Genomic DNA, 11,484 nt, shown 5'->3' with positions numbered 1-11,484 from the left:
CAAAAGTCATGGTTTTGTGGTCTTCGGGGAGGCAGGGGAACATGAATATGTGTTTGTTTTTTGAATTTGAGCTCTTTGTGCAATGGGCACTTTTCATACTATAAGCAGTTTTTCCTAACAAATGCAAGAAATAGCATGGGCTATCTCCGCAAGGAAACTTCAGATCTGCAAAACCATGGTTTTTTGGTGTTCAGTGAGCCGGGGGAACATGAATACGTGTTTGTTTTTCGAATTTGAGCTCTTTCTGCAATGGGCACTTTTCATGCTCTAAGCAGTTTTTCCTAACAAATGCAAGATATAGAATGGGCTATCTCCGCAAGGAAACTTCACATCTGCAAAAGTCATGGTTTTTTGATCTTCGGGGAGGCAGGGGAACAGGAATATGTGTTTGTTTTTCGAATTTGAGCTCTTTCTGCAATGGGCACTTTTCATACTATAAGCAGTTTTTCCTAACAAATGCAAGATATAACATGGTCTATCACCGCAAGGAAACTTCAGATCTGCAAAAGTCATGGTTTTTTGGTGTTCAGTGAGCCGGGGGAACATGAATACGTGTTTGTTTTTCGAATTTGAGCTCTTTCTGCAATGGGCACTTTTCATGCTCTAAGCAGTTTTTCCTAACAAATGCAAGATATAACATGGGCTATCTCCGCAAGGAAACTTCAGATCTGCAAAACCATGGTTTTTTGGTGTTCAGTGAGCCGGGGGAACATGAATACGTGTTTGTTTTTCGAATTTGAGCTCTTTCTGCAATGGGCACTTTTCATGCTCTAAGCAGTTTTTCCTAACAAATGCAAGATATAGCATGGGCTATCTCCGCAAGGAAACTTCACATCTGCAAAAGTCATGGTTTTTTGATCTTCGGGGAGGCAGGGGAACAGGAATATGTGTTTGTTTTTCGAATTTGAGCTCTTTCTCCAATGGGCACTTTTCATACTATAAGCAGTTTTTCCTAACAAATGCAAGATATAGCATGGGCTATCTCCGCAAGGAAACTTCAGATCTGCAAAAGTCATGGTTTTTTCATCTTCGGGGAGGCAGGGGAACAGGAATATGTGTTTGTTTTGCGAATTTGAGCTCTATCTGCAATGGGCACTTTTCATGCTATAAGCAGTTTTTCCTAACAAATGCAAGATATAGAATGGGCTATCTCCGCAAGGAAACTTCAGATCTGCAAAAGTCATGGTTTTTTTGTCTTCGGGGAGGCAGGGGAACAGGAATATGTGTTTGTTTTTCGAATTTGAGCTCTTTCTGCAATGGGCACTTTTCATACTATAAGCAGTTTTTCCTAACAAATGCAAGATATCGCATGGGCTATCTCCGCAAGGAAACTTCAGATCTGCAAAAGTCATGGTTTTTTGGTCTTCGGGGAGGCAGGGGAACAGGAATATGTGTTTGTTTTGCAAATTTGAGCTCTATCTGCAATGGGCACTTTTCATGCTATAAGCAGTTTTTCCTAACAAATGCAAGATATAACATGGGCTATCTCCGCAAGGAGACATCCGATCTGCAAAACTCATGGTTTTTTGGTGTTCAGTGAGCCGGGGGAACATGAATACGTGTTTGTTTTTCGAATTTGAGCTCTTTCTGCAATGGGCACTTTTCATGCTCTAAGCAGTTTTTCTTAACAAATGCAAGATATAGCATGGGCTATCTCCGCAAGGAAACTTCAGATCTGCAAAAGTCATGGTTTTGTGGTCTTCGGGGAGGCAGGGGAACATGAATATGTGTTTGTTTTTTGAATTTGAGCTCTTTGTGCAATGGGCACTTTTCATACTATAAGCAGTTTTTCCTAACAAATGCAAGATATAGCATGGGCTATCTCCGCAAGGAAACTTCAGATCTGCAAAACCATGGTTTTTTGGTGTTCAGTGAGCCGGGGGAACATGAATACGTGTTTGTTTTTCGAATTTGAGCTCTTTCTGCAATGGGCACTTTTCATGCTCTAAGCAGTTTTTCCTAACAAATGCAAGATATAGCATGGGCTATCTCCGCAAGGAAACTTCACATCTGCAAAAGTCATGGTTTTTTGATCTTCGGGGAGGCAGGGGAACAGGAATATGTGTTTGTTTTTCGAATTTGAGCTCTTTCTCCAATGGGCACTTTTCATACTATAAGCAGTTTTTCCTAACAAATGCAAGATATAGCATGGGCTATCTCCGCAAGGAAACTTCAGATCTGCAAAAGTCATGGTTTTTTCATCTTCGGGGAGGCAGGGGAACAGGAATATGTGTTTGTTTTTCGAATTTGAGCTCTTTCTGCAATGGGAACTTTTCATACTATAAGCAGTTTTTCCTAACAAATGCAAGATATCGCATGGGCTATCTCCGCAAGGAAACTTCAGATCTGCAAAAGTCATGGTTTTTTGGTCTTCGGGGAGGCAGGGGAACAGGAATATGTGTTTGTTTTGCAAATTTGAGCTCTTTGTGCAATGGGCACTTTTCATACTATAAGCAGTTTTTCCTAACAAATGCAAGATATAGCATGGGCTATCTCCGCAAGGAAACTTCAGATCTGCAAAACCATGGTTTTTTGGTGTTCAGTGAGCCGGGGGAACATGAATACGTGTTTGTTTTTCGAATTTGAGCTCTTTCTGCAATGGGCACTTTTCATGCTCTAAGCAGTTTTTCCTAACAAATGCAAGATATAGCATGGGCTATCTCCGCAAGGAAACTTCACATCTGCAAAAGTCATGGTTTTTTGATCTTCGGGGAGGCAGGGGAACAGGAATATGTGTTTGTTTTTCGAATTTGAGCTCTTTCTCCAATGGGCACTTTTCATACTATAAGCAGTTTTTCCTAACAAATGCAAGATATAGCATGGGCTATCTCCGCAAGGAAACTTCAGATCTGCAAAAGTCATGGTTTTTTCGTCTTCGGGGAGGCAGGGGAACAGGAATATGTGTTTGTTTTGCGAATTTGAGCTCTATCTGCAATGGGCACTTTTCATACTATAAGCAGTTTTTCCTAACAAATGCAAGATATAGCATGGGCTATCTCCGCAAGGAAACTTCAGATCTGCAAAACTCATGGTTTTTTGGAGTTCAGTGAACCGGGGGAACATGAATACGTGTTTGTTTTTCGAATTTGAGCTCTTTCTGCAATGGGCACTTTTCATGCTCTAAGCAGTTTTTCCTAACAAATGCAAGATATAGCATGGGCTATCTCGGCAAGGAAACTTCACATCTACAAAAGTCATGGTTTTTTTGTCTTCGGGGAGGCAGGGGAACAGGAATATGTGTTTTTTTTTCGAATTTGAGCTCTTTCTGCAATGGGCACTTTTCATACTATAAGCAGTTATTCCTAACAAATGCAAGATATCGCATGGGCTATCTCCGCAAGGAAAATTTAGATCTGCAAAAGTCATGGTTTTTTCGTCTTCGGGGAGGCAGGGGAACAGGAATATGTGTTTGTTTTGCGAATTTGAGCTCTATCTGCAATGGGCACTTTTCATGCTATAAGCAGTTTTTCCTAACAAATGCAAGATATAGCATGGGCTATCTCCGCAAGGAAACCTCAGATCTGCAAAAGTCATGGTTTTTTGGTCTTCGGGGAGGCAGGGGAACAGGAATATGTGTTTGTTTTGCAAATTTGAGCTCTATCTGCAATGGGCACTTTTCATGCTATAAGCAGTTTTTCCTAACAAATGCAAGATATAACATGGGCTATCTCCGCAAGGAGACATCCGATCTGCAAAACTCATGGTTTTTTGGTGTTCAGTGAGCCGGGGGAACATGAATACGTGTTTGTTTTTCGAATTTGAGCTCTTTCTGCAATGGGCACTTTTCATGCTCTAAGCAGTTTTTCTTAACAAATGCAAGATATAGCATGGGCTATCTCCGCAAGGAAACTTCAGATCTGCAAAAGTCATGGTTTTGTGGTCTTCGGGGAGGCAGGGGAACATGAATATGTGTTTGTTTTTTGAATTTGAGCTCTTTGTGCAATGGGCACTTTTCATACTATAAGCAGTTTTTCCTAACAAATGCAAGATATAGCATGGGCTATCTCCGCAAGGAAACTTCAGATCTGCAAAACTCATGGTTTTTTGGTCTTCGGGGAGGCAGGGGAACAGGAATATGTGTTTGTTTTTCGAATTTGAGCTCTATCTGCAATGGGCACTTTTCATGCTATAAGCAGTTTTTCCTAACAAATGCAAGATATAACATGGGCTATCTCCGCAAGGAGACATCCGATCTGCAAAACTCATGGTTTTTTGGTGTTCAGTGAGCCGGGGGAACATGAATACGTGTTTGTTTTTCGAATTTGAGCTCTTTCTGCAATGGGCACTTTTCATACTATAAGCAGTTTTTCCTAACAAATGCAAGATATAGCATGGGCTATCTCCGCAAGGAAACTTCAGATCTGCAAAACCATGGTTTTTTGGTGTTCAGTGAGCCGGGGGAACATGAATACGTGTTTGTTTTTCGAATTTGAGCTCTTTCTGCAATGGGCACTTTTCATGCTCTAAGCAGTTTTTCCTAACAAATGCAAGATATAGCATGGGCTATCTCCGCAAGGAAACTTCACATCTGCAAAAGTCATGGTTTTGTGGTCTTCGGGGAGGCAGGGGAACATGAATATGTGTTTGTTTTGCGAATTTGAGCTCTATCTGCAATGGGCACTTTTCATGCTATAAGCAGTTTTTCCTAACAAATGCAAGATATAGAATGGGCTATCTCCGCAAGGAAACTTCAGATCTGCAAAAGTCATGGTTTTTTTGTCTTCGGGGAGGCAGGGGAACAGGAATATGTGTTTTTTTTTCGAATTTGAGCTCTTTCTGCAATGGGCACTTTTCATACTATAAGCAGTTTTTCCTAACAAATGCAAGATATCGCATGGGCTATCTCCGCAAGGAAACTTCAGATCTGCAAAAGTCATGGTTTTTTGGTCTTCGGGGAGGCAGGGGAACAGGAATATGTGTTTGTTTTGCAAATTTGAGCTCTATCTGCAATGGGCACTTTTCATGCTATAAGCAGTTTTTCCTAACAAATGCAAGATATAGAATGGGCTATCTCCGCAAGGAAACTTCAGATCTGCAAAAGTCATGGTTTTTTTGTCTTCGGGGAGGCAGGGGAACAGGAATATGTGTTTGTTTTTCGAATTTGAGCTCTTTCTGCAATGGGCACTTTTCATACTATAAGCAGTTTTTCCTAACAAATGCAAGATATCGCATGGGCTATCTCCGCAAGGAAACTTCAGATCTGCAAAAGCCATGGTTTTTTGGTCTTCGGGGAGGCAGGGGAACAGGAATATGTGTTTGTTTTGCAAATTTGAGCTCTATCTGCAATGGGCACTTTTCATGCTATAAGCAGTTTTTCCTAACAAATGCAAGATATAACATGGGCTATCTCCGCAAGGAGACATCCGATCTGCAAAACTCATGGTTTTTTGGTGTTCAGTGAGCCGGGGGAACATGAATACGTGTTTGTTTTTCGAATTTGAGCTCTTTCTGCAATGGGCACTTTTCATGCTCTAAGCAGTTTTTCTTAACAAATGCAAGATATAGCATGGGCTATCTCCGCAAGGAAACTTCAGATCTGCAAAAGTCATGGTTTTGTGGTCTTCGGGGAGGCAGGGGAACATGAATATGTGTTTGTTTTTTGAATTTGAGCTCTTTGTGCAATGGGCACTTTTCATACTATAAGCAGTTTTTCCTAACAAATGCAAGATATAGCATGGGCTATCTCCGCAAGGAAACTTCAGATCTGCAAAACCATGGTTTTTTGGTGTTCAGTGAGCCGGGGGAACATGAATACGTGTTTGTTTTTCGAATTTGAGCTCTTTCTGCAATGGGCACTTTTCATGCTCTAAGCAGTTTTTCCTAACAAATGCAAGATATAGCATGGGCTATCTCCGCAAGGAAACTTCACATCTGCAAAAGTCATGGTTTTTTGATCTTCGGGGAGGCAGGGGAACAGGAATATGTGTTTGTTTTTCGAATTTGAGCTCTTTCTCCAATGGGCACTTTTCATACTATAAGCAGTTTTTCCTAACAAATGCAAGATATAGCATGGGCTATCTCCGCAAGGAAACTTCAGATCTGCAAAAGTCATGGTTTTTTCATCTTCGGGGAGGCAGGGGAACAGGAATATGTGTTTGTTTTGCGAATTTGAGCTCTATCTGCAATGGGCACTTTTCATGCTATAAGCAGTTTTTCCTAACAAATGCAAGATATAGAATGGGCTATCTCCGCAAGGAAACTTCAGATCTGCAAAAGTCATGGTTTTTTTGTCTTCTGGGAGGCAGGGGAACAGGAATATGTGTTTGTTTTTCGAATTTGAGCTCTTTCTGCAATGGGCACTTTTCATACTATAAGCAGTTTTTCCTAACAAATGCAAGATATCGCATGGGCTATCTCCGCAAGGAAACTTCAGATCTGCAAAAGTCATGGTTTTTTGGTCTTCGGGGAGGCAGGGGAACAGGAATATGTGTTTGTTTTGCAAATTTGAGCTCTATCTGCAATGGGCACTTTTCATGCTATAAGCAGTTTTTCCTAACAAATGCAAGATATAACATGGGCTATCTCCGCAAGGAGACATCCGATCTGCAAAACTCATGGTTTTTTGGTGTTCAGTGAGCCGGGGGAACATGAATACGTGTTTGTTTTTCGAATTTGAGCTCTTTCTGCAATGGGCACTTTTCATGCTCTAAGCAGTTTTTCCTAACAAATGCAAGATATAGCATGGGCTATCTCCGCAAGGAAACTTCACATCTGCAAAAGTCATGGTTTTTTGATCTTCGGGGAGGCAGGGGAACAGGAATATGTGTTTGTTTTTCGAATTTGAGCTCTTTCTCCAATGGGCACTTTTCATACTATAAGCAGTTTTTCCTAACAAATGCAAGATATAGCATGGGCTATCTCCGCAAGGAAACTTCAGATCTGCAAAAGTCATGGTTTTTTCATCTTCGGGGAGGCAGGGGAACAGGAATATGTGTTTGTTTTGCGAATTTGAGCTCTATCTGCAATGGGCACTTTTCATGCTATAAGCAGTTTTTCCTAACAAATGCAAGATATAGAATGGGCTATCTCCGCAAGGAAACTTCAGATCTGCAAAAGTCATGGTTTTTTTGTCTTCTGGGAGGCAGGGGAACAGGAATATGTGTTTGTTTTTCGAATTTGAGCTCTTTCTGCAATGGGCACTTTTCATACTATAAGCAGTTTTTCCTAACAAATGCAAGATATCGCATGGGCTATCTCCGCAAGGAAACTTCAGATCTGCAAAAGTCATGGTTTTTTGGTCTTCGGGGAGGCAGGGGAACAGGAATATGTGTTTGTTTTGCAAATTTGAGCTCTATCTGCAATGGGCACTTTTCATGCTATAAGCAGTTTTTCCTAACAAATGCAAGATATAACATGGGCTATCTCCGCAAGGAGACATCCGATCTGCAAAACTCATGGTTTTTTGGTGTTCAGTGAGCCGGGGGAACATGAATACGTGTTTGTTTTTCGAATTTGAGCTCTTTCTGCAATGGGCACTTTTCATGCTCTAAGCAGTTTTTCCTAACAAATGCAAGATATAGCATGGGCTATCTCCGCAAGGAAACTTCACATCTGCAAAAGTCATGGTTTTTTGATCTTCGGGGAGGCAGGGGAACAGGAATATGTGTTTGTTTTTCGAATTTGAGCTCTTTCTCCAATGGGCACTTTTCATACTATAAGCAGTTTTTCCTAACAAATGCAAGATATAGAATGGGCTATCTCCGCAAGGAAACTTCAGATCTGCAAAAGTCATGGTTTTTTTGTCTTCGGGGAGGCAGGGGAACATGAATATGTGTTTGTTTTTCGAATTTGAGCTCTTTCTGCAATGGGCACTTTTCATACTATAAGCAGTTTTTCCTAACAAATGCAAGATATCGCATGGGCTATCTCCGCAAGGAAACTTCAGATCTGCAAAAGTCATGGTTTTTTCGTCTTCGGGGAGGCAGGGGAACAGGAATATGTGTTTGTTTTGCAAATTTGAGCTCTTTGTGCAATGGGCACTTTTCATACTATAAGCAGTTTTTCCTAACAAATGCAAGATATAGCATGGGCTATCTCCGCAAGGAAACTTCAGATCTGCAAAACCATGGTTTTTTGGTGTTCAGTGAGCCGGGGGAACATGAATACGTGTTTGTTTTTCGAATTTGAGCTCTTTCTGCAATGGGCACTTTTCATGCTCTAAGCAGTTTTTCCTAACAAATGCAAGATATAGCATGGGCTATCTCCGCAAGGAAACTTCACATCTGCAAAAGTCATGGTTTTTTGATCTTCGGGGAGGCAGGGGAACAGGAATATGTGTTTGTTTTTCGAATTTGAGCTCTTTCTCCAATGGGCACTTTTCATACTATAAGCAGTTTTTCCTAACAAATGCAAGATATAGCATGGGCTATCTCCGCAAGGAAACTTCAGATCTGCAAAAGTCATGGTTTTTTCGTCTTCGGGGAGGCAGGGGAACAGGAATATGTGTTTGTTTTGCGAATTTGAGCTCTATCTGCAATGGGCACTTTTCATACTATAAGCAGTTTTTCCTAACAAATGCAAGATATAGCATGGGCTATCTCCGCAAGGAAACTTCAGATCTGCAAAACTCATGGTTTTTTGGAGTTCAGTGAACCGGGGGAACATGAATACGTGTTTGTTTTTCGAATTTGAGCTCTTTCTGCAATGGGCACTTTTCATGCTCTAAGCAGTTTTTCCTAACAAATGCAAGATATAGCATGGGCTATCTCGGCAAGGAAACTTCACATCTACAAAAGTCATGGTTTTTTTGTCTTCGGGGAGGCAGGGGAACAGGAATATGTGTTTTTTTTTTCGAATTTGAGCTCTTTCTGCAATGGGCACTTTTCATACTATAAGCAGTTATTCCTAACAAATGCAAGATATCGCATGGGCTATCTCCGCAAGGAAAATTTAGATCTGCAAAAGTCATGGTTTTTTCGTCTTCGGGGAGGCAGGGGAACAGGAATATGTGTTTGTTTTGCGAATTTGAGCTCTATCTGCAATGGGCACTTTTCATGCTATAAGCAGTTTTTCCTAACAAATGCAAGATATAACATGGGCTATCTCCGCAAGGAGACATCCGATCTGCAAAACTCATGGTTTTTTGGTGTTCAGTGAGCCGGGGGAACATGAATACGTGTTTGTTTTTCGAATTTGAGCTCTTTCTGCAATGGGCACTTTTCATGCTCTAAGCAGTTTTTCTTAACAAATGCAAGATATAGCATGGGCTATCTCCGCAAGGAAACTTCAGATCTGCAAAAGTCATGGTTTTGTGGTCTTCGGGGAGGCAGGGGAACATGAATATGTGTTTGTTTTTTGAATTTGAGCTCTTTGTGCAATGGGCACTTTTCATACTATAAGCAGTTTTTCCTAACAAATGCAAGATATAGCATGGGCTATCTCCGCAAGGAAACTTCAGATCTGCAAAACTCATGGTTTTTTGGTCTTCGGGGAGGCAGGGGAACAGGAATATGTGTTTGTTTTTCGAATTTGAGCTCTATCTGCAATGGGCACTTTTCATGCTCTAAGCAGTTTTTCCTAACAAATGCAAGATATAGCATGGGCTATCTCGGCAAGGAAACTTCACATCTGCAAAAGTCATGGTTTTTTGGTCTTCGGAGAGGCAGGGGAACAGGAATATGTGTTTGTTTTTCGAATTTGAGCTCTATCTGCAATGGGCACTTTTCATACTATAAGCAGTTTTTCCTAACAAATGCAAGATATAGCATGGGCTATCTCCGCAAGGAAACTTCAGATCTGCAAAACCATGGTTTTTTGGTGTTCAGTGAGCCGGGGGAACATGAATACGTGTTTGTTTTTCGAATTTGAGCTCTTTCTGCAATGGGCACTTTTCATGCTCTAAGCAGTTTTTCCTAACAAATGCAAGATATAGCATGGGCTATCTCCGCAAGGAAACTTCACATCTGCAAAAGTCATGGTTTTGTGGTCTTCGGGGAGGCAGGGGAACATGAATATGTGTTTGTTTTTCGAATTTGAGCTCTTTCTCCAATGGGCACTTTTCATACTATAAGCAGTTTTTCCTAACAAATGCAAGATATAGCATGGGCTATCTCCGCAAGGAAACTTCAGATCTGCAAAAGTCATGGTTTTTTCATCTTCGGGGAGGCAGGGGAACAGGAATATGTGTTTGTTTTGCGAATTTGAGCTCTATCTGCAATGGGCACTTTTCATGCTATAAGCAGTTTTTCCTAACAAATGCAAGATATAGCATGGGCTATCTCCGCAAGGAAACTTCAGATCTGCAAAAGTCATGGTTTTTTTGTCTTCGGGGAGGCAGGGGAACAGGAATATGTGTTTTTTTTTCGAATTTGAGCTCTTTCTGCAATGGGCACTTTTCATACTATAAGCAGTTTTTCCTAACAAATGCAAGATATCGCATGGGCTATCTCCGCAAGGAAACTTCAGATCTGCAAAAGTCATGGTTTTTTCATCTTCGGGGAGGCAGGGGAACAGGAATATGTGTTTGTTTTGCGAATTTGAGCTCTATCTGCAATGGGCACTTTTCATGCTATAAGCAGTTTTTCCTAACAAATGCAAGATATAGCATGGGCTATCTCGGCAAGGAAACTTCACATCTACAAAAGTCATGGTTTTTTTGTCTTCGGGGAGGCAGGGGAACAGGAATATGTGTTTTTTTTTTCGAATTTGAGCTCTTTCTGCAATGGGCACTTTTCATACTATAAGCAGTTTTTCCTAACAAATGCAAGATATCGCATGGGCTATCTCCGCAAGGAAACTTCAGATCTGCAAAAGTCATGGTTTTTTGGTCTTCGGGGAGGCAGGGGAACAGGAATATGTGTTTGTTTTGCAAATTTGAGCTCTATCTGCAATGGGCACTTTTCATGCTATAAGCAGTTTTTCCTAACAAATGCAAGATATAACATGGGCTATCTCCGCAAGGAGACATCCGATCTGCAAAACTCATGGTTTTTTGGTGTTCAGTGAGCCGGGGGAACATGAATACGTGTTTGTTTTTCGAATTTGAGCTCTTTCTGCAATGGGCACTTTTCATGCTCTAAGCAGTTTTTCTTAACAAATGCAAGATATAGCATGGGCTATCTCCGCAAGGAAACTTCAGATCTGCAAAAGTCATGGTTTTGTGGTCTTCGGGGAGGCAGGGGAACATGAATATGTGTTTGTTTTTTGAATTTGAGCTCTTTGTGCAATGGGCACTTTTCATACTATAAGCAGTTTTTCCTAACAAATGCAAGATATAGCATGGGCTATCTCCGCAAGGAAACTTCAGATCTGCAAAACCATGGTTTTTTGGTGTTCAGTGAGCCGGGGGAACATGAATACGTGTTTGTTTTTCGAATTTGAGCTCTTTCTGCAATGGGCACTTTTCATGCTCTAAGCAGTTTTTCCTAACAAATGCAAGATATAGCATGGGCTATCTCCGCAAGGAAACTTCACATCTGCAAAAGTCATGGTTTTTTGATCTTCGGGGAGGCAGGGGAACAGGAATATGTGTTTGTTTTTCGAATT

Source organism: Vipera berus (genome assembly GCF_964194415.1).
Source record: "Vipera berus genome assembly, chromosome: 2".
Taxonomy (NCBI): domain Eukaryota; kingdom Metazoa; phylum Chordata; class Lepidosauria; order Squamata; family Viperidae; genus Vipera; species Vipera berus.
Note: the sequence above shows the minus strand (reverse complement) of the source record.